This window comes from Ranitomeya variabilis, chromosome 6, assembly GCF_051348905.1.
Source record: "Ranitomeya variabilis isolate aRanVar5 chromosome 6, aRanVar5.hap1, whole genome shotgun sequence".
Taxonomy (NCBI): Eukaryota; Metazoa; Chordata; class Amphibia; order Anura; family Dendrobatidae; genus Ranitomeya; species Ranitomeya variabilis.
Window position 1 is genome coordinate 412,389,440 of NC_135237.1, and position 22,697 is coordinate 412,412,136.

The 22,697-nt window shown below is 41.2% G+C and overlaps 1 long non-coding RNA gene across 1 annotated transcript in view; it reads right to left on the bottom strand.

The window, feature by feature from the left end:
- LOC143781204 (uncharacterized) overlaps window positions 1-22,697 on the bottom strand; it is a 127,924-nt gene that overhangs the window by 6,513 nt on the left and 98,714 nt on the right. Inside the window, exon 2 of the long non-coding RNA XR_013216616.1 lies at window positions 5,991-6,070. This is a non-coding gene — a long non-coding RNA (uncharacterized LOC143781204). The remainder of the gene's footprint in view (window positions 1-5,990; window positions 6,071-22,697) is intronic.

Genomic DNA, 22,697 nt, shown 5'->3' on the forward strand with positions numbered 1-22,697 from the left:
TTTCAACTTCAATGCCCTTGCTGATGGAAGGAGGTTTGCACTCAAAATCTCACGATACATGGCCCCATTCATTCTTTCATGTACCCGGATCAGTCGTCCTGGCCCCTTTGCAGAGAAACAGCCCCAAAGCATGATGTTTCCACCACCATGCTTTACAGTAGGTATGGTGTTTGATGGATGCAACTCAGTATTCTTTTTCCTCCAAACACGACAAGTTGTGTTTCTACCAAACAGTTCCAGTTTGGTTTCATCAGACCATAGGACATTCTCCCAAAACTCCTCTGGATCATCCAAATGCTCTCTAGCAAACTTCAGACGGGCCCGGACATGTACTGGCTTAAGCAGTGGGACACGTCTGGCACTGCAGGATCTGAGTCCATGGTGGCGTAGTGTGTTACTTATGGTAGGCCTTGTTACATTGGTCCTAGCTCTCTGCAGTTCATTCACTAGGTCACCCCGCGTGGTTCTGGGATTTTTGCTCACCGTTCTTGTGATCATTCTGACCCCACGGGGTGGGATTTTGCGTGGAGCCCCAGATCGAGGGAGATTATCAGTGGTCTTGTATGTCTTCCATTTTCTAATTATTGCTCCCACTGTTGATTTCTTCACTCCAAGCTGGTTGGCTATTGCAGATTCAGTCTTCCCAGCCTGGTGCAGGGCTACAATTTTGTTTCTGGTGTCCTTTGACAGCTCTTTGGTCTTCACCATAGTGGAGTTTGGAGTCAGACTGTTTGAGGGTGTGCACAGGTGTCTTTTTATACTGATAACAAGTTTAAACAGGTGCCATTACTACAGGTAATGAGTGGAGGAAAGAGGAGACTCTTAAAGAAGAAGTTACAGGTCTGGGAGAGCCTGAAATCTTGATTGTTTGTTTCTGACCAAATACTTATTTTCCACCATAAAATGCAAATAAAATGATAAAAAAACAGACAATGTGATTTTCTGGATTTTTTTTTCTCAGTTTGTCTCCCATAGTTGAGGTCTACCTATGATATAAATTACAGACGCCTCTCATCTTTTTAAGTGGTGGAACTTGCACTATTGCTGACTGACTAAATACTTTTTTGCCCCACTGTATCTGAGGAAGAAAGTTGGAAGGAATGTTGGAAGTCTAGAGCTGTGATGCACACTGTGTGCCTCACTGCTGCTTTGAGGAAAACCTCTTTTACGATTGTGTAAAAGTGTGTTTCGATACTCCAGCATTCGTGGGTCCCTTTCCAGGATGGGAAGCATCTGGCAAAATTTTGCCTTATAATGTGAATCTAACAGTGGGACAACCCAGTAGTCAGCACTATTTGGAATCATGACTATATGGGGATCATGTTGCAGATGGTGCGGCAAGAAGACACTCATATGTCGAGCTCTTCTGTGAGGTCCATGCCGATGCTGTGTTGGTGGCTGGGTAACACTGATGCTTGCTTCCCCTTCCCCTCCCGTCAACCATAAACAACAGATCGGGGATGATTATCCTCTACATCTTCTGACAGTTGCTCATCTATCACCTCTTCCTTCATCATTTATTCCTCGGATCTTGCACCTTCACTAACAGTTTGTCTGTTATCAGCCTCGATCGCAGTAATCCACACATCCTCAGCACCCGCCCATGTGACGACAGTCTAGAATTTTGAGATAATGTTATCCTTTCTGCATCCTCCTCTGCTTCCTCTTCTTCCTCTGAGACCACCACCTCCTTCTGCAGGCTATTCAAAATCTGCTCCAGGATATAGATGACCGGAATAGTGATGCTGATGATGGCATCGTCATCGCTAACCATCTTAGTAGCCATTTTGAAACTGTACAGAAGGGTGCTGAGGTCCTTCATCTGTGCTGACGACGTAATCATAGCATCAAAGTGGAGAAATTCGTGGATATCAACCAACGCTGCCTCGATCGCAGTAATCCACACATCCTCAGCACCCACCCATGTGACGACAGTCTGGAACTATGAGATAATGTTATCCTTTCTGCATCCTCCTCTGCTTCCTCTTCTTCCTCTGAGACCACCACCTCCTTCTGCAGGCTATTCAAAATCTGCTCCAGCATATAGATGACTGGAATAGTGATGCTGATGATGGCATTGTCATCGCTAACCATCTTAGTAGCCATTTAGAAACTGTACAGAAGGGTGCTGAGGTCCTTCATCTGTGCTGACGACGTAAACATAGCATCAAACTGGAGAAATTTGTGGATATCAACCAACGCTGCAGTACAAATCACGATCCACACGGTTGAAGGAAAGAATTGATGGTTTATTCACTCAACGTGTTTCAAAGTCATTATGACTTCTTCAGGAAGTTTTTCTTTTTTATTAAATTTGCAAAAAAAAGTGGTATGAAAACTTTCCGTACCCACTGTATATATATATAATATATAAAGCTGAATGTGTGTATGTTTGGCATCTGCACCGTCGCAGCTACAGCCACAAAATTTTGCACAGTCACACGTCTGGACCCCGAGAGCGTCATAGGCTATGTTGTGAGGCGAAATTTTAACCCCGCACGTTCCAATTCACCAAACAATTTTGCCCCTATCTACATAATGGGAAAAAACTGTAAGGAAAAGTGTTGGAGGCAAATTGACAGCCAGGAGGAGATGGCATACAGGTATATACTATATACAGGGGAGATGATATACAGCTATATATTATATACAGGAGGAGATGACTTACAGGTATATACTATATACAGGGGAGATGACATATATGTATATACTATATACAGGAGGAGATGACATACAGGTATATACTATATACAGGGGAGATGACTTACAGGTATATCTAATATATAAAGCTGAATGTGTGTGTGTATGTGTGTATGTCCGGGATTGGCATCTACACCGTCGCAGCTACAGCCACAAAATTTTGCACAGTCACACGTCTGGACCCTGAGAGCGTCATAGGCTATGTTGTGAGGTGAAATTTTAACCCCGCGCATTCCAATTCACCAAACGATTTTGCCCCTATCTACATAATGGGGAAAAAGTGAAAGGAAAAGTGTTGGAGGCAAATTGACAGCTGCCAGATGTGAACAAGGGGGACTGAAAGAGTGAGAGCGATGGCACGAAAGAGTATATACCGTACAGTTGCTAAGGTGGGGCCCCGACATGGGATACTCACCACGCACGGGGATGTGAACACACACAAAATGCACCACACACTACCACGTGCTTGAACACAAATCACCCTCAGCACACATTTCACCACACATACACCAACCTCACCACATAAAAGTCGAAACACAAAAGTCGCCGCTCAAAACTCGCCATGCGCAAAACTCACCACATGCAAAACTAGGCTCACGCAAAACTCACCACACGTGCAAAACTCAACTCATGGAAAACTCGCCACACGCAAAACTTGCACACGCGGAAAAATTGCCACATACACAAAAGTTGCAACACATGCAAAAGTTGCCACACACAAAACTTGCACATACTCAAAACGCACCACACATAAAACTCTCCACGCGCAAAACTCGCCATGCGAAACACTTGCTGCACACAACTTGCTACACTAACCTGTCACATGCAACTCGACACACAAAAAGTTGCTACACGCATGCCGCCACACAAAACTCATCTCACAAAAGTCGCTACATGCATGTCGCCACACGCAACTCAACACACACAACTTGACACATGAAACTCGCCCTAAAACATACACAAGTCTGGTATTATCCTTCAAAAATAAAAATCTGATTAATAAGCAGACAAACTACAAGAGCAACAACTGTACCATATAGGAAATACGGCAGCTGTCAGTCACATGACCTATCTATTATGTGTATGTGTGAGCTAATATATACTGCCAGGGGGGAGGGCTTCCTGTTGGCTGGGGATTTATCAGGCTGCCAATTTAGCTTACAAATACTGAGGTAAAAATACTGAGCAAATAACGTGTGAACGAGGTCTAATACAGGAGGAGATGACACACAGGTATATACTATATACAGGGGAGATGACACACACATATATACTATATACAGGGGAGATGACACAGGTATATACTATATACAGGAGGAGTTGACATACAGGTATATACAGGAGGAGATGACACACACACATATATACTATATACAGGGGGATGACACACAGGTATATACTATATACAGGAGGAGATGACACACTAGTATATACTATATACAGGGGAGATGACATACAGGTACATACTATATACAGAGGAGATGACACACATGTATATACTATATACAGGGGAGATGACATACAGGTATATACAGGGGAGATGACACACAGGTATATACTATATACAGGAGGAGATGACACACAGGTATATACTATATACAGGCAGAGTTGACATACAGGTACATACTATATACAGGAGGAGATGACATACAGGTACATACTATATACAGGGGAGATGACAGACAGATATATACTATATACAGGAGGAGATGACACACAGGTATGTACTATACATAGGAGGAGATGACACACAGTTATATACTGTATACAGGGGAGATGAAACACTTATATACTATATACAAGAGGAGATGACACACATATATATACTATATACAGGAGCAGATGACACACAGGTATATACTATATACAGGAGGAGATGACACACAGGTATATACTATATACAGGAGGAGATGACATACAGGTGCATACTATATACAGGAGGAGATGACACACAGGTATATACTATATACAGGAGCAGATGACACACAGGTATATACTATATACAGGAGGATATGACTTACAGGTATATACTATATACAGGAGGAGATGACACACATATATACTATATACAGGAGGAGATGACATACAGGTATATACTATATAAAAGAGATGACACATAGGTATATACAGGAGATGACATACAGCAGGTATATACTATATACAGGGGAGATGACATACAAGTATATACTATATACAGGAGATGACATACAGGTGTATACTATATATAAGGGAGATGACAAACATGTATATACTGTGGGGAAAATGAGAGGTGTGAGGTGAAAATGAGGGGTGTGAGGTGAAAATGAAAAGGTGCGAGTGCAAAATGAGAGGAGTGAGGGAAAATAGTGGAGTGATTGGAAAATGACAGATGTGAGGTCGGAATGACATGTGTTAGGGGGGAATGAGAGGAGTGAGGGGGGAATGAGAAGAGTGAGGGGGAAAATGAGAGGTGCAAGGGAGAAAATGAGAGATGTGAGGGGGAAAATGAGAGGCATGACGGAAATAAGAGAACTGAGGTGCTCTAACTAACCACAGATATTTACTATGCCCAGGCAACGCGGGGCTCTTCAGCTAGTATATATATATATATATATATATATATATATATACAGTATATATATATATATATATATATATATATATGGGTAGAGCATTATTAAATACCATACTTCAACTGTGCTTGCAGTTGGAAAGTTGGAAAAGTTTTAATTTTTGAATCATCAGAGGCTCTATATAAATTAGTAGAAATCTTTTCATTATGTTAGGTCCAATGTCCCATAATCAAATTTGAAATATAATGTTTTACAGTTAGTTCAAGTTATCAGTGTCATCGATCATTATCATTATCATGGTTTACATTATTTCTGTATGTATGAGTTAATATGTATCTATTATAACAGCTTAACAATCATGTATCATGGTAGTCTTGTGCACATACAGTACTGATAATAACAGAACATTTACCAGTCTGTGATATTTCACCTCTGAATAAATGTATACATTACTTTGTATATGAGTTTCTTTCAGTACCAGCTTCCCCCGAGTTATTTACCAACGTTTACATTGCTGCTGAAAGTAAGTAATAAAATGTAGGATTTATTAAGGAGCATTAAAACATTCCCAAAATTCCATCTTAATCCAATGTAATTTTTCGGTTGCTAAATATAATTGATCCTTAAATTGAAGATACCATTGCTGTGGGCAATTTATGTATTTTCAAAAATGCTTTATGGATTCTTTATTAACTATACACTATTCCAAGATTATGAAAACCGAAATATAGTACTTACATACTGAATCTTCAAACATGGCAATTACTTAGCATGAAACAGAATAGTGTGGCTAATAGCACCTACAGCAAACATATATCCTATATAAAAAAAAATATCGGATATAAAAATTATCGTATGACAGACCAAGCAGGAGAAGACGGTACAACGTAAGTGCAAAATAAATATAAATAGAAATGTATATTATTAAAAGACTAAAATGCAATAAAAATACCAAGAACAAATTATTGAAACCATCAGCCACCAACCTACATAACCAAAATTCTGTACTATATATTGTGGTTGATCGGCTCACTCAGCTGCTCACAGAGGTAGACAAAGGAACACTGTATCTTTAAGTCCTTCACTGGTTTATTGTATACATGCAGCATAAACCATTGTAAAGTAAAAATAAACATGGCCTTTTTGGGCAAAACAGGAAAGCAAAACAAAACGGTGTAGCAGAGATCACGGTTCAGGTTAGCACAAACACGAACACCTCTCTGGAATTAGCCTCTCCAGACATACAGAACACTGACCTTGGGGTGGAGAGAATGGTGAACAACTTCTCACCCACTGCATGGTTGTTCACAAAAACCCAGCCCTTTTAAAATGACTGCTTAACCCCTCTCAACAGTTAGTGTGCTGGAGCAAAACTTTTGGGTTTCAAATAACTTAATCTAATAACTCCCCTTTAGAACTTTGCAAGTGAATTTGTCACAATATATAAAACAGTAATATGCAAGCAATTTTTAGAATTAAGCACATAGTTATTCATCTTATTACTTCTACCCAAGTGCATGACCTTACATTTATTCCCATTAAAGCTCATTTGCCATTTATCAGCCCAAGCTTCTAGTTTACATAAATCAGCCTGTAATATAAAATTGTCCTCCCCTGTATTGATTACCCTGCAGAGTTTAGTGTAATCTGCAAATATTGAAATTCTACTCTGAATGCCCCCTACAAGGTCATTAATAAATATGTTAAAAAGAAGAGGGCCAAATACTGACCCCTGTGGTACCCCACTGCTAACCGTGACCAAGTCCGACTGTGCTCCATTAATAACCACCCTTTGTTTCCTATCCCTGAGCCAGCTCTTAACCCACTTACACATATTTTCCCCTATCCCCATTATTCTCATTTTATGTATCATCCTTTTGTATGGCACCGTCCACTTTATTTTGACAAATATTTTGGGTACAATAGAGAGGCATTTTTTAATTTAACCTATATGGTCTAGATGATTGGGACATCAATGCATTACACTTACTGGGGCTTTTGAGTCATCAGATTCTAAATTCATAAGCATTAGTTTGGAGATCCCAATAATCCACCATCCTCTCTCCCCACTCTCCTTTGCAATTACAACAGCTTCCACACTTTCAGGAAGGCTTTGACAAGATTTTGGAGTGTTTGTAGGAATTTTTTTCCCATTCATCCAGAAGAGTACTTGTGAGATCAAACGCCCATGTTAGATATGAGGTAATGAATTGCAATCTCAGTGCTAGCTCAGCCTAAAGTTATTGAATGAGAATGACTGAGGTCAGTGCTCTGTGTGGCCAGACAGGTTTTTATACAACAAAGTCACCCAACCATGCATTTCTAAACCTTGCTTTATGCCCTGAGTACCGTCATGCTCGAGCAAGTTCAGAGAAGAGCGACCAGAATCGTGACCGGTCTGCAAACCATGTCCTATGAGGAACGGTTACAGGATTTGGGAATGTTTAGCTTGTAAAAAAAAAAGACTGAGAGGAAACTTAATAGCTGTCTACAAACATCTCGAGGGCTGTCGCATTGTAGAAGGATCATCTTTATTCTCATTTGCGCAAGGAAAGACTAGAAGCAATGGGATGAAACTGAATGGGAGGAGACACAGATTAAATATTAGAAAAAACTTTTTGACAGTTAGGGTGATCAATGAGTGGAACAGGCTGTCACAAGAGGTGGTGAGTTTTCGCCTTCCATGGAAGTCTTCAAACAGAGTCTGGACAGACATCTGTCTGGGATGATTTATTGAATCCTGCTTTGAACAGGGGTTGGACCAGATGACTCAGGAGGTCCCTTCCAACTCTACCATTTTATGATTCTATGCTTCTATGCTGGGACAGAAAAAGGCCTTTCCTAAGCTGTTTTCACAAAGTTGGAAGCATAAAATTGTCCAAAATGTCTTGGTATGCTGAAGCCCTTTAGATTTACATTCACTTGAAGAAAGAGGCCTGACACAACCCCTAAAAACAACCAATCGCATTATCCCTCATCCACCAAACTTTCCAGTTGTCAAAATGCAGTCAGGCAGGAACTATTGTCTTGGCAGTCGCCAAACCATAACTCATCCATCATACTGCCAGATGGAAAAGCTCGATTTGTCACTCAATAGAACACATTTCCACTGATCCAGAGTGCAGTGGCAGCATGCCTTACACCACTCTTTCCAATGCTTGGCATTATACACGGAGATTTAAGGCTTGCATTCAATTACTCACCCATAGAGTATTACGTGCATTGTGGCACATTTATGTGGTATATAAAACTTCAAAAAGGCGTTGAAAATATTTTATAGATTGAAATACTCATTCGTAGTGTATTACATGACTTGTGGCACATAACAGTGGGATTAAACTCCAAAAAACCTCTTTGACTGTGGCAGGTGACCAATTTTCTTTTTTAATTAAAAATAAACATGGTTTTAAAAGACCTAGCAATTAGAAAATGTGTAAGGCATCCGATAAGGGATGGGAGAGTGGAAGTGCTGTTGATGGTGCACTTAGACGTCGAGGATGTGGGGCCGATGCGACTACGCCTGTTTCTGGAGCACAAGATGCACGCCCATCCATGACACATAGGTTCCTCTTCAACTTTGCAGAGAGGCATGGTACACCACTTCTGAAACCAGAATAGTGTGAAAAGGTGGTTGATTGGAGAGCAGATAATGCTTCCAGCATGTTTGGTAGCACCACACAGTCTTCCACATGGTGCAGTCTCACCAGCCAACAGTTCGCATCACTTAATACTCACCCTCATTCTCCTTCCTTCCACCATCTTGAGTCCTAGGGGACAGGGATCCCACACTAGGACACTCCCAGGAGCTCTTTACAACATCATTTCTTGATTGTGGCCTCTCACCCTGCATGTCCCAAGAGGGACAGGAGGAGATGCTGTTTAGTGAAGCACAAAACTTAGATCAGCCACGGCCACAAGAAGATGATGATGGGGAATGGATAATGATGAGACACAGTTGCCCATAAGTCAGGTTGTTGTTAAATAACCAAGTGAGGGGGACCAAGGTGCAGCGGTGGAAGATGAGGTAGTGGATGACGGAGTCACCAATCCAACCTGGCAATCTGGCATGCAAAGGGAGGCCAACAGCGCTGATGGAGAGGGATCGGCAGTACTGAAACATACAGGAAGAGGCAGTGGGGTGACCAGAGGAAGAAGGCGGGAAACTGTTCCGCAGAGCACTGACAATTGGGAATTTCTTAATCAAAGAGCAAGGTCTGGGACATTTTCAAAGCGAGTTCTGAGACAAAAAGAATGTTCATTTGCAACCTGTGCCATGCCAAGATCATCTGGGGCCTGTCCACTAAGGCTTCTTTCACACTTCTGTCTTGAGACGGCTTTTATTTATTAATTTTTTTGCTCTGGACCATACAATTTTTCACTATATCCCTTTATCAACATCGGGCCCCTTTATGATCATATTCCAGACATGACATCTATAGTCCTACTCCTGTGAGCTGCGCATGCGCTCTACACTTCTCACTATTGTCTGATGCACCGCGCTGGTCATCACCGGCGCATTTGACATCTTGGGCAGAGACGTCTGCCCGCAGTTCATTCTCCTCTTTGCCGCTTCCGCTTCCGGTCCTACACGCACCTGCACACAGCGGCGCAGATAAAGCATAGTTAAGGTATTTAAACGCTCTATGGACAATGTACCTTGCACTTCCCCTGATGAAGCCGTCCGTGTAACGGCAACACGCGTTGGACTTCCCCCACGCCTACCCTGCCTCTCTTCCTTGGCCACACCGCGGTGATATCCATTGGGATACTGGGTTATACATGTGAGGATTCTTAAGGTCCTATTAAGCAATCAGCCATTGTCAGTTCATTTTTGGCACTGTTTATTAGCTAATTCTTTGACTTTTGTGACTGCTGCCTGGTGTATTTACCCTTCTTGCCAGTATATGTCTGGTAGTTATTTCTTCAGAGTCTATCCTCTTTCTCTGGTTCTGCATATAAGCAGGTTTTATTACTTTCCTCTTTATATAGCTGACTTCTGGTGTACTTAAAGCAGTCCTACTGGTCTATGCATATCACGTTTGCTCAAATCCTCTATGTATGTTTGAATTTTTTGACTGGTTGTCCAAATTTCTAGCCAAGGCAAGGTATATTGTGTATTTTTACACACATGTACCAGTGTTTCTAGACAGCTTCATATGATTGGTGCTTTGTACTGTGTTTATGTTTAACTGGTGATTGTTTACCTGTTCAATAGCAGGGTGGTCATGGGAGACTGTTCACATTGTTTTTAGATGTTTTTATTATTGTTGTCAATAAAGTTTGCCTTTTATATATATGCATTGGTGGTGTGCATTCGTCATAAGTGGTTCTTTTTTTCTTATGATGCCACGACACGTTATCTCAGAGCACATCGTCCAAATTAGCCAGAAGCTGGAAGCTTTGCAGCACTGCCTCATTGAAGTGGCAACAGGTCTCTGCTGTAGCTAATTTGTCTAGGATACAAACCACGCACCGCAGCAGAGTTACTTAAAGGAATAGCAGTCCAGACAGATCTGTGGATTTTGCCACTGAACATCCAACCAGATATGGTCGGGGGGATAATAGGCATAACCTGTTGGCAGTTGTGAAGCTTGGAAAGCTGACACTCGTAACAAGTTCAGTGGTTTCTGAAAAAATACCCAGATTTGACAGAGCATCTAGGCAAGGTACTTCACGTCAGCGCCCATCTTCACAAGTCGGCTACAGCTGGATGTGATGCAGAAGTGCATGCAAGTGTGCAACATGCCCACACACTGGAACTCCACACTGCACATGCTGGCAAAGATTTGTAAGCAGCAGAGGCCAGTTGTTGATTACCAGCTCCAAAATGTCCATCTGAATTCTGGTTAGCCTCTGCATATAATAGTTGAGTGGGCATGGATGTCTGACATTTTTGTGGTTCTCCAAGTCTTTGAAGACTACACAAAGATGGGAGCAGTGATGATGCCAAAGTCAGTACAACGATCTCGCTTCTGTGCCAACTTAAACAGTCGCTGCTTACAATTAAAAATGAAGCTATGCAGGCGAATTAGGTAGAGATGGAGGAAGACGTGAGGCAGGGAGATACAGGGAAATTTTTGCTGCATGAAGGTTGGCACTTATGGCCAACTTTATGTACCACTGCCTTTCCCATGACCCTCCTGTTGTTCACCATGCTAGACCCACGCTACAAGAAAAACTTTGCATCTCTCCTTCCTGAGGTGGAGAGGTCTTCTAAAACGGTGGTATAGCAGAAGGCCATTGTAGAAAATATGTTAAAAAAATCTCCCATTAGACAATTCTAGCGGCAGGTGGCACACCTCCTCCTTGCACAACCAAGGAGGAAATGTGAGGGGAGCACACAGCAGAGGAAGGGGTACACAGTCAAAAACCTGGGCCAGTTTTATGTCACCATCCAAGCATCCAGGGCTTGATAAACAGATATCTTTGACAAGGAGGGAAACATTTTCAAAGATGGTCAAGCATTACCTGGCTAAATTTAGCAGCATACTCCCCAATTCCTCTGCGACTTTCAACTATTGGGTCTCAAAGTTGAACACTTGGCATGAGCTGTCCCTCTCTGCCTTGGAGGTGTTGTGCTGCCCTGCCACTAGCTTCTTGTCTGAGCAGGTTCTTAGAGCCTCGGGGGGGGGGGGGGGTCATAACAGACAGATGCTTTCACCTCTCAACAGAGAATTTGTCGCCTTTGTTCTGTCCAGCTCACTCTCATAAAAATGAACCAAGCCCTGATTAGCCCTGACTTTTCCACATCACCACATACATGGAGAGCCTGTTTGTTGGGCTTTCCATGCAAGTGTCGTGACTGTCACACAGCTGCGACACATGCAGATGCAGAGCCGAACAGTTTATGAGCCGGCACGATCCTGGAAGCTGGGTTTCCTCTGCAGCTTATTCGGTAAGCGCTATAGCTAGCCGAATAAGCAGGGACCCAAGCAAATTCACTCAACTCTAATCTCAACCCCCGGTTTAAATGATCAGGTCGTGGATAAAATTCAGCTGTAGCTACATTAGCTTTGTTGAAACTGCTGTGTTCCGGCAGCATCAAAGAACTTCCAGCCAGTGCCAAACAATTGCAACCCTACCAGTCAGATATTGATAGAGTATCATAAGGATAGGTCATCAATAAAAAGTAGTGGCCAACCTCTTTAAGCTACACCTCTAGTTTTATTACATGTTATTAAGGAAAATAGAGTGTGACCTGTTTTCCACGTAGTTCTATTGTCAATATTTCACAGACTAGTCAAGATGTGTAACTATCTTAATATACTTTGAAAAATAATGCTATCTGAAAGTACTGTAAAAGCCTTGCAGGCTGGAGTGACCTGGTTTTGTTCATACCACTAAACAAGAAGAGTATATGAGCAGAGTTTGCTTCTAAAACTATTTCCAGCTCGCTATGGCATTGGCAATCAGAAAAGATTTCTAAATTATTTAGGTTTTTAATCTTGGCTAACAATCCATCTTCATTCACATGTAACCACTGTATTGTACTTACATATTGTAATGGATTGCTTTCAGGAAAAAAATGCTTTAGTGCATCATTTAGAAATGGATTGAACAAAGAAATTGTTGTATTAGAGTGAACCTTTCACCAGTTTGAATATGTTAAACTGGCCACATCATGGAGTAATGGCTGCAGTGCTGAATAAAATGTATTTTTTAATTTGTAATTATTCCTCCCTGTTATGGAGATGTTAGTTTGTAAAATTTAGGTTATTATTTATAAGTCCAACTAAGCATTAACAGAGATTCTGCTCCACGGGTATGTATTTCTTCCCCTTCATGGCACTGGCTAGTCATGCAGGCAGCAACATGCAGTGAAAAAAAAAATAACATGACCCCACAATAGCTTAGAACAGGTTTCTCAGTATGAGACATGTAGCGACAGACAGTCTGCTCTCTTCACTAGTTTCACTACTGAGCAATGCCTGATTGCAAATGTCACAAGCAGAGCAGGCATAAGTGTGATTACTGACACTTCTTTAGCATTCATCTCACTGCAGGTGATACATTAGACCTGACAGCATTGAGAAAATAGCTGCAGAGGTGTTTGTAATAAAACAGTGCTCAGCTCTGCTATATTTCGTTTACCTCCACACTAACTACCATGAGATAAGAGCTCATGGGTATATGTAACCACACTCCGCTCTGCTCTGATCCCACAATTTGTACGCACACACAACTCTTCAGTGAGCTTCACTGTACGATTGCAGCCAGTTATGTTTTTTCTCTGAAACATTCTGGCTTTTCAGAAGATTTGAAGAGCCAGATGAGGACTATAGAGACAAGGGTAGTGCTTGACTGTAGTATCACAGCCAGGCTCTGATTCATGCTGCCCGTGGGTTAGGCAACTTAAATTACCTAGCAAGTTCTATTTAACAAGGCGGGCAGATTGTTTATTATTATAATATATCATATAGAACCAACAAATTCTATAACAGTATGCAGTATGAGGAGGTAAAATTATGTTTGGACCAAATGAAGTAAAAAGAACAATTATCCTTCATAGAATTTTAGGCTGTGATATTAAGCAAAAGAACATGGATAGCCAGTAGCTGAATGGCTGCAAATTTTATAGAGTTATAAATCTGCATAATATTTCATCATGAAAGATGCGATAGATAGGTCTAATTGATTATTTGTGGATGGGTTTGAAGTCACTTTTTTTATATTCGATTTTATTTATTTTTTTTGCACCAAATACATTAACATAGAGAAATAGTCAATAGGAATATTCAGCTCATGGTAGGTCTCACAGTTGTTTGCTAGGTAGTAGATAAGCTGAAGGAAACAACCAAAGCCAGATTCATCAACGTGGCGCATGTGGTTCATGAAGTTTGAGCAAAGTAAAAAATGGTCTTTGTCAGGCCAAAACATTTGGAAACCCTAACCTCTGTCCACAGTAGCAAAATAAAAATGAAAAATAAAACAGGCGAACACTAGTGATGACTGCATAAATTTAAGTGCAATTGAATTCTATTCTAATATTACAAAAATCCTAATTTGTCAAAATGTGGATACAACAAATGGCGGCTGGTTGACCACCACTTTACTGAACCGTAAAGTCCATTAAAAAGGTTAAAAAATACTTTTAATCATCTCACCACTCAGCTCTATGGCACCTCCACATGTCATCTTCACCTGTCTGGTACTTGTTGCACCTTCTTATCATTGTCACCGAATGCTAAATCCCGGGGCCTTCTCAATCCAGGCTGGGACTTCAGCTGTCCAACTACAGTACTGAAAGTGTGGTACCCAAGAGAAAGTGAATATTTTTGCTGGGGGGAGCCACCAGCTTTCAGTCATGCAGGCATATCTGGAGCAATCACAGTCACCGCTCACAGCACTAAGAGCAGCACCTGTAATAATGCCCCGGCCATGATTGAAACTCACCCAGCGGTGCATCAGTGCAGAGTGAGCTGCTGGTTCCCCCTCACCAACAGGCATAGCTGCAGCTGCACACTTTGCGACCACCATCTTTACTCCCCTGCTGCAAAGTAAGAACACTAAAACTGCCAGGTGTTCCTAGAGGAATTGTTGCTCATACCACATATTTTATAATAAACCGGTAATAAACCATTTCTGTTCCAGTAGAGGGAAATAATCCATGACACTACCGATCTGCTTTTAATCAATAAAAGTTATCTTTATTTTGTGCACTTAGAGAGATGGGATAACAAACAGAACAGACTGCTTTTGTCTTCTCTTCAGGGTCCCTGGCTGTGTCTGACAGCCAAATACTCAATCTACTGCTGCTCTAATCTCAGTCAGTAAATTACATTGTCAGATTACATTGATTACAACATATTGTGACAATCCCAGCCATTTGCAACCATTCCTATCTGCTATTCCTACATGCAACCCTGGAAATAACTTTGTTATACCTCCATAATGGGGTATAATGCTCCTCTTTGCATACCATTTGGTTCCATAGGTTGCTTACTTTATTTTTTTTTACTCTAATGTAACATGCAGTGAATCATAATATTTCCTGACATCTTAGTTTGGAGACGTCAGATAATTACACCATAAGGATAGCAAATATTCCTGAGATGCCCAATTAGAGCACACTGAACCTTACCTTTCTGTATTTCTACAGGATATATGCTATTATCTGCTGCTGTTCCGCCAGTAACCTTCTCTTGACTGACGTTCTTTGTGATCTATACCATTGTTATAATGTTTTACTGTCTATTGCTCTATGCATTCAAGAAAAAGAAAATTGAAAAGAGAAGAAAAGAAAAGCCCAGTAGAAAATATTTTCTTTTCTTTGACAATAACTTGTGATGAGCAATTGCTTGTTGCAGTAAGAAAATGTTACAAACTCTTGGCTGCCTGCAATGCAGTAGCTAAATATGCAATGCAGAAAGATGTTCCCATGACTGCACTAGAAGTCTAGAGAGATCTTGTTTCTGTGCCAAACAGGCCGTGTCTAGAAATGCACAGATTTCTTTCCTTAAAAAAAGCAAACCAGTAAACCCTTCACATCCCGATTGTTTTACATGGTTTCAAAAGGCTGTGAACATCTTGAAATTAACCAAGATATTTCCAGCCAACTCAATGTAGTATTTATTTGCTTCCAATACTGTTCTGCTAACACATAGAAACCTAAATAATGGCACATATGTTTCCATGGAAAATGACCTCTCAGAAAGCTGCCAAATTCATAGAGGCATTGTAAAGACAGATCTCAGTAGAGGGTGGAGGGAAAGGAGAACATGTCCATATATCCCTTTAGGATCATTCTTCAATAGTATGTATGTATTTCGTTCTTTATATTCATTTAGTGAAGTTGCTTTGCATTAGGATGTGTTTCTATGTGACATTTTTGCTTTGCATATATGTTGGCCAAACGTTCACTCAAAATATATGTCTCCCTACTACCCCATAATTATGAATGCTTGTCACCTCTGGTGTCAGCTCATCTCCCAGGAGAAGCAAAGGATCTAGCACTGGAATTATAAATGCTTAATCCAACACTTTCTGACATCATCTGTTGGGAGAGATTCTGATGCCTCCATTTAAACCGGGTGGTTGGCCGATTCTGTTGGAAACAGTAGGTTTAGCCCACAGTACAATAATCTGTATAGCCCATAGTAGGTACTTCAACTATACTTTGTTTAAATTTGTGATGGCAGTGATTTCAAATTGAATTTGTGATTCCAGTTCATTATAGATCTGTGTTTGCCTACTATATATCTGTTTAACAGATACAATAGAAGTTAAGGACTCATACATTTCATCAAAGGAAATTGTCTACTCATGTGCAACATTTTTTTAGGTTTTTTTTTCCAAGAAGCAATGTGATGCTGGAGGTAGCTTCATATAGTAGCACAAGGAATGGAGGCACTTCTGTAAAGTAATGTTGCGAAGTCTTATTGAGGAGATGTACTGTAGTCAGACGCTACTGATTCATGAAGAGGCACCTCATTCATGAATCAAGAATATTGGATGAAAGTCTTGTGCCTCATCACAAATCCTACTCCAGACCGTGCCATTCATCATGAATTTGATAAGTTTCTGTTGCCAAGCCCCTGTCCTTCCCCAGCTCTTCCCAATCTGTTGAAGCTTGACGATTATATGGCAATGAACAACAAAAGTCATAAGATTTTAGCACAGACTCAAATTGAGCCAAATAGTAGGTAAAAGCTTTGATAAATTGGGCTCTATGTGTACCGCTGCACAGATCGATCAATATACTATTTCAGTGCCCAGGAAAAGGAAAACAATGTTAAAAATCAGAATCTCTACTGTGTCTTTGAGAAAAACCTTTACAAATAATTTAAAGTACAAGCAGTGTTACAATAATAACCTGTGCAGCTTTCAAAATATAAACAAATTAATAATATATAGAAAAGGTAAGGTTAAGGTCCAAAATAAAATTGTATAGTCTTTATATGTGAAAGAGGAGTAAGATATGTTTTATGACCCATAAAAATAAATATAGTAATGCCATCAATCAGTGGGTAAGAGGATAGATGAAGCTGAGGGGTATAGATGGTGGGCTGTGTTGGGGTTCACCTTGACGGCAAACTTGATTGGAGGTATCATACGGAGAAGGTTTACAAGAAGGGAATGAGCAGACTGTACTTTCTATGGAAGGTCAGGTCATTCAATGTGTGCAGTAATATGCTCGAAATGTTTTACCAGACCGTTGTGGCAAGCGCCATCTTTTTTGCTATTATTGGCTGGGGCAGTAGTGTGCGAGTAGCTGATGCTAATAAGCTCAACAAACTTATCAAGAAGGGAAGGGTGGCTATTGGCCTCCATCTTGATTCTTTTGAGGATGTAGTGAAAGATAGGATTCAGATAAAGTGTAGGGCTATAATGAACAATAATACACACCCACTATACGAGCTATTCTTGAAGCAGAAGAGCACATTCAGCAGTTGTCTAATCCTACTAAGGTGCAAGAAGGAGAAATTCAGGAAATCGTTTGTGCCTACTGCTATGGGGATATATAACAATTTCCTAAGGGTGAAAAACGACAATGGCTGGGGCACTAATGGCAATGATTAGAGATTTAATTACCTGTCTTCACCAAAATTTGTTTGTTATGTAATGTGGTTAGTCATGTGCAAGATCTGTATCTAGTAATTACTTTATGTAAAGCTGTTTGTAATGTTGTAATGTTTGAAATGCTGTTTTGTAATGCTGCTGTAATACCATAATATCCCTCGGGATCAACAAAGTGTATCATATCGTATCATATCGTATTGTTGGGGTGGAGCACAGTGGAGAGAGAACAAAGAGGGAATTCATCTATTCCTTATGTTGGTTGAGGAGGAGAAATCAGTTGAGTCAGTTGTTTGAAAAGAGTTGAGTGATTTGTTTAATGAGTCTCTGGAGCCAAATTTAGAGGAGCCGGGGGACCATTTTTTTAGACTAGCGGGTGTGTGTAAAAGGATGTGGGTCACACGGACCCAAAGACAATGACCAGTAAGTCCAAATATAACGATGTATGTAAAATTAGATAACTTTATTTCTTCACAAAATTCATATAAATTACAAAACATACATCATATAAACAAAGTGCAGGTGAGTATCAGGTACTGCAAGGTGTGCCAAAACACCGCATAAATGTAAAAACAAACAAATTAAGGGCGCACGGAACCCAGGACACACACACCCGTCATGATCAAAGCATGTGCCAACCAGAAGCTGATAAATGAATAAATATATTGCACATATTAGGCTATATAAGCCCTCACTTGGACCCAACAACAGGTCCTCTTAATGCAGATAAGATAACAACAATCCAGTGGGGAAAATCCATTCAGGGCACAAACAGTATAAGTACAATTTACCTCTAAGTAGAGAGCAGGGTGGGATGTCCGCAGGGTCCGTGCGTCCTCCCCAACGCACGTTTCGGTTTAACACCTTCCTCAGGGGGCATGTTAAGTGAGGCTAGGTACGTAGTTATATAGTCACATATACAGGAAGTAACCGGGAGCGACCCGGAAGTATCTAACGGTGACTATAGCAACCGCTTTGTGTTCCCCTAGGTAGCTTGCAGCGGCCATGTGATGGAATATTATAGATCGTGGTGTGCGCCGCAGACCGCCGACCACCGGACAAGCACAGGGCCCTGTGAAGTCCAGTGGCAGACGCACATACGGCGCAAACACCGACCGAGAAAAGTGGGCGAGCATGCGCATGCGCGGATGGTCCGCATTACCAAAGCCGCCATCACACTAAAGGGAAGACGCTGCCCAAACAGTGGTGAGTATCAAAAATAATATATAACAGATATCAAAACAATGGTACACATTAAGGACGCATCAGGACAAATGGAAGGTCATAAATAATATACATAAGTCACAAAAATAGCAGATAACCATTTACAAATTACATGCAGTGACTTGCAGGACCAAAAAAGGGGGGAGGAGGGAGGGGGAAAGCTACACCAAAATTAAGTCTCCAATATGGATATACATAAATGAAGCTCCAAAAAAAGTCCGTTCAGACATCCTACAGATATCACATAAATTTCAATGATATCACATTCTATGCCACAAAGGGCTCCATAATAAGAAATATTGGTCTATAGGATGATTAGAACAAGGGGCTGATAATCAGTCTGTAGATAAATATTAATATAATAGAGCTCCAAACAGTCCTTCCAGACGTCCTCAAGATGTATTGGAGATTGTAATGGCGTAGAAGCTTTGTGCCTAATAAGGCTCCATAGTAGAGGGCGTCAGCCCACAAGATGCTAGATGGTGCCCACATCCATTTGTCCACAAATATCAGGGAGAACAAAAACAGAAGACAACTATACTAAGCCTAAAACACAAAATACAAAAGTACATAGATTAATACGATATATAAAAACAGGAATAAAAGAAAAAACAACAAAAGAGTTAATAAAACAGCGGTGTACCGCAAATATATACCCAGAGGGCGATGATCACAAGAAAGGTGAGAAACTTAATGACTCATTCAGGCCCCGTGGATGAACCGTGTCCAGGGTCCATATCCAGCGAGACTCTAACTGGGCCAGACGTTGGGAAATATTGCCCCCACGAATCCCCGGATCTAGAATATCAATACCCTTGACACGCAGATCTTTACTATTACATCCATGGTGCATTCTAAAATGTCTAGGTATAGTTTTCAGGAGGGTTACATCCTCCTGGCCGCTAGCCGCCTGAATGCCACGCACGTGCTCCCTGACCCGCACCTTAAGCTGGCGTGTAGTAAGTCCAACGTAGATCAGGGAGCACGGACACGTGGCATAATAAATAACGTTCCTAGACACACACGTGATCGACCCATCGATTCTAAAGGTCTTCTGCCCAGTTGAATCAACAAACGAATCACTGTGATCAACATTTATACAGGCGACACAGCGACCACAAGGCCTGCAACCCCTCCTAGCAGGGATATCACTCAAAAATGTTCTGGGAGGAGCAGCATCATAGTGACTCCGTATTAACCGATCGCGTAAATTCCTAGCACGTCGAAAAGTAATGGCAGGTTTTTTGGGGAGGATTTTAGCCATAGTAGTATCCGTCATCAATATAGGCCAAGCTCTTGTAAGGGCAGCACGTACTGCCTCAGATTGAGTATTAAAGTTAGTAATAAACCTTATCACTCTAGAGTCATTCGTGCTACTACTGGCCCGATAGAGAAGGGAATTCCTATCAGACCATTTCGCTCTGTGATATGCCCTTTTTATGGCCCTATGGCTATATCCTCTTTCCGCAAAACGTTGCTTAAGTTTCTCTGCCTCCACCTCCAAAATTTCTGATGTAGAACAAATGCGCCGAAGACGCAAAAATTGTCCCACAGGCACAGCCCGAATCATGTGATTTGGGTGAGAGGAGGAGGCATGTAGCAGCATATTTGTTGACGTTGGTTTACGGAATATATTCGTGCTAATACTTCCGCCAAAATCCCTACGGAGAGTCACATCCAGAAACTCGATCTCGTCTGGATGATGTTTAGCGGTCAGGCGAATATTGAGGTCATTAATATTTACTGCCCTAAAGAAAGAATCGAGTGCTGACGGTGTACCCTGCCAGATAAGGAAGACGTCGTCGATGTACCGCATCCAGAGAAGGACGCAGTCCACCGACGACGACCGACCATCTGACAGGAAGAGGTCCCTCTCCCACAGCCCCAGGAACAGGTTAGCGTATGAGGGGGCAAAGGCCGCCCCCATAGCAGTCCCCTGGAGCTGTAGGTAGAGGGACCCCTTAAAAGTGAAAAAATTATGAGTAAGAGTAAACTCTAATACTTCCAAAATTAAAGCCCTGAAGTTGGGGGAGTAGTCGGATGAACCCAAAAAGAATTGAACGGCACGTAGTCCGTCACTGTGTCGAATGTTCGTATATAAAGACTCGACATCAGCTGTAGCCAGGAGGGTGTCTGTGTCAAGTGAAAGACCGTCGACCGTCCGGGTGTGTGTGTATTTCCCAACTGAACAGTTCTTGTAGTCTAAAAATCATATGGATCTTGGCTAGTGTTGAGCGATACCATCCGATACTTGAAAGTATCGGTATCGGATAGTATCGGTCGATACCCGAAAAGTATCGGATATCGCCGATACCGATACCCGATACCAATACAAGTCAATGGGACACCAAGTATCGGAAGGTATCCTGTATGGTTCCCAGGGTCTGAAGGAGAGGAAACTCTCCTTCAGGCCCTGGGATCCATATTAATGTGTAAAATAAAGAATAAAAATAAAAAATATTGATATACTCACCTCTCCGACGCAGCCTGGACCTTACCGATGTAACCGGCAGCTTCCGTTCCTAAGAATGAGTGCTTGAAAGACCTTAGCCACGACCAAGGCCAAGCCGCGACCTCATCTAAGGTCTTTCAAGCACTCATTCTTAGGAACGGAAGCTGCCGGTTACATCGGTAAGGTCCAGGCTGCGTCGGAGAGGTGAGTATATCAATATTTTTTATTTTTATTCTTTATTTTACACATTAATATCGATCCCGATACCGATTCCCGATATCACAAAAGTATCGGCCGATACTTGTGGTATCGGAATGCTCAACACTAATCTTAGCTAACCATTCTGCATGGGTTATTTGGGGTTGTTTCTAATGAATAGGAATAAGATATTTAGCATCACAAATCAGTTTTTGGAGGGGTAATTTCTTGTGCTTAGACCTAAGTCCCATAAGATTTTGTTGATATCTGCCCAAAATGGCTGTATATTGTAACTGAAAGAAAATATATGAGATAAATTTCCTTTTTGAGTTCCACATCTCTAGCACAAGTAAGAGTCATAAAGCCACAAGCGGGAGAGTATTATGTAGACGTTTTTAGATAGGATGCTCTTTACTTCAAAATCATTTAGATTAATATTCAGTTCCTTTTCCAAGGGGGATAAGTACATTGGCTAATATGGAAATGAGGGGGAGATTAAATGTTTGTATATTTTGGGGATTATTTTAGGAAAAGGGAAGTGAAGTTTTGCTAGTAGGTCCAACCAAGTCCACTTTCGTATGGACAAATTTTTTATTTTAAATTGTTTGAAGATATAGGTGACATGAGTTTTTTGGGGGAATTTAATAGCATTTTTTGTGGCTTCTGTCAGCCATGATATTTTCATAGGGACTTTGTCAGATAAAAGTTGTGAAATGGTATAATTGGGAATATAAGACCATAGATCGTACATGTCCTCATTGGTGGGATCTAAGAAGGATGGTATGATACAGATAGGAGTTAAGGCTGAGGGAATGTTTGTGGGGGAAAGGAACTTGTCTAGAGTCTGTTTAATTTTTAGGGTCTTGGAGATTACATCATCTAGTTTGTGATTCATTGGAAAAGGGTTGTAGATCTAGATAGATCAATGTGTGTTTGTTTACCCAATAGAAGAAGTTTTAGGTCTGGTTTGTTAACGTCTTTCGGAGAGTGAACTGGTTTTAATCACCTGCCCAAATGGATTGCTTTGCAATATGTGTAGATATCTGGCAGTCACA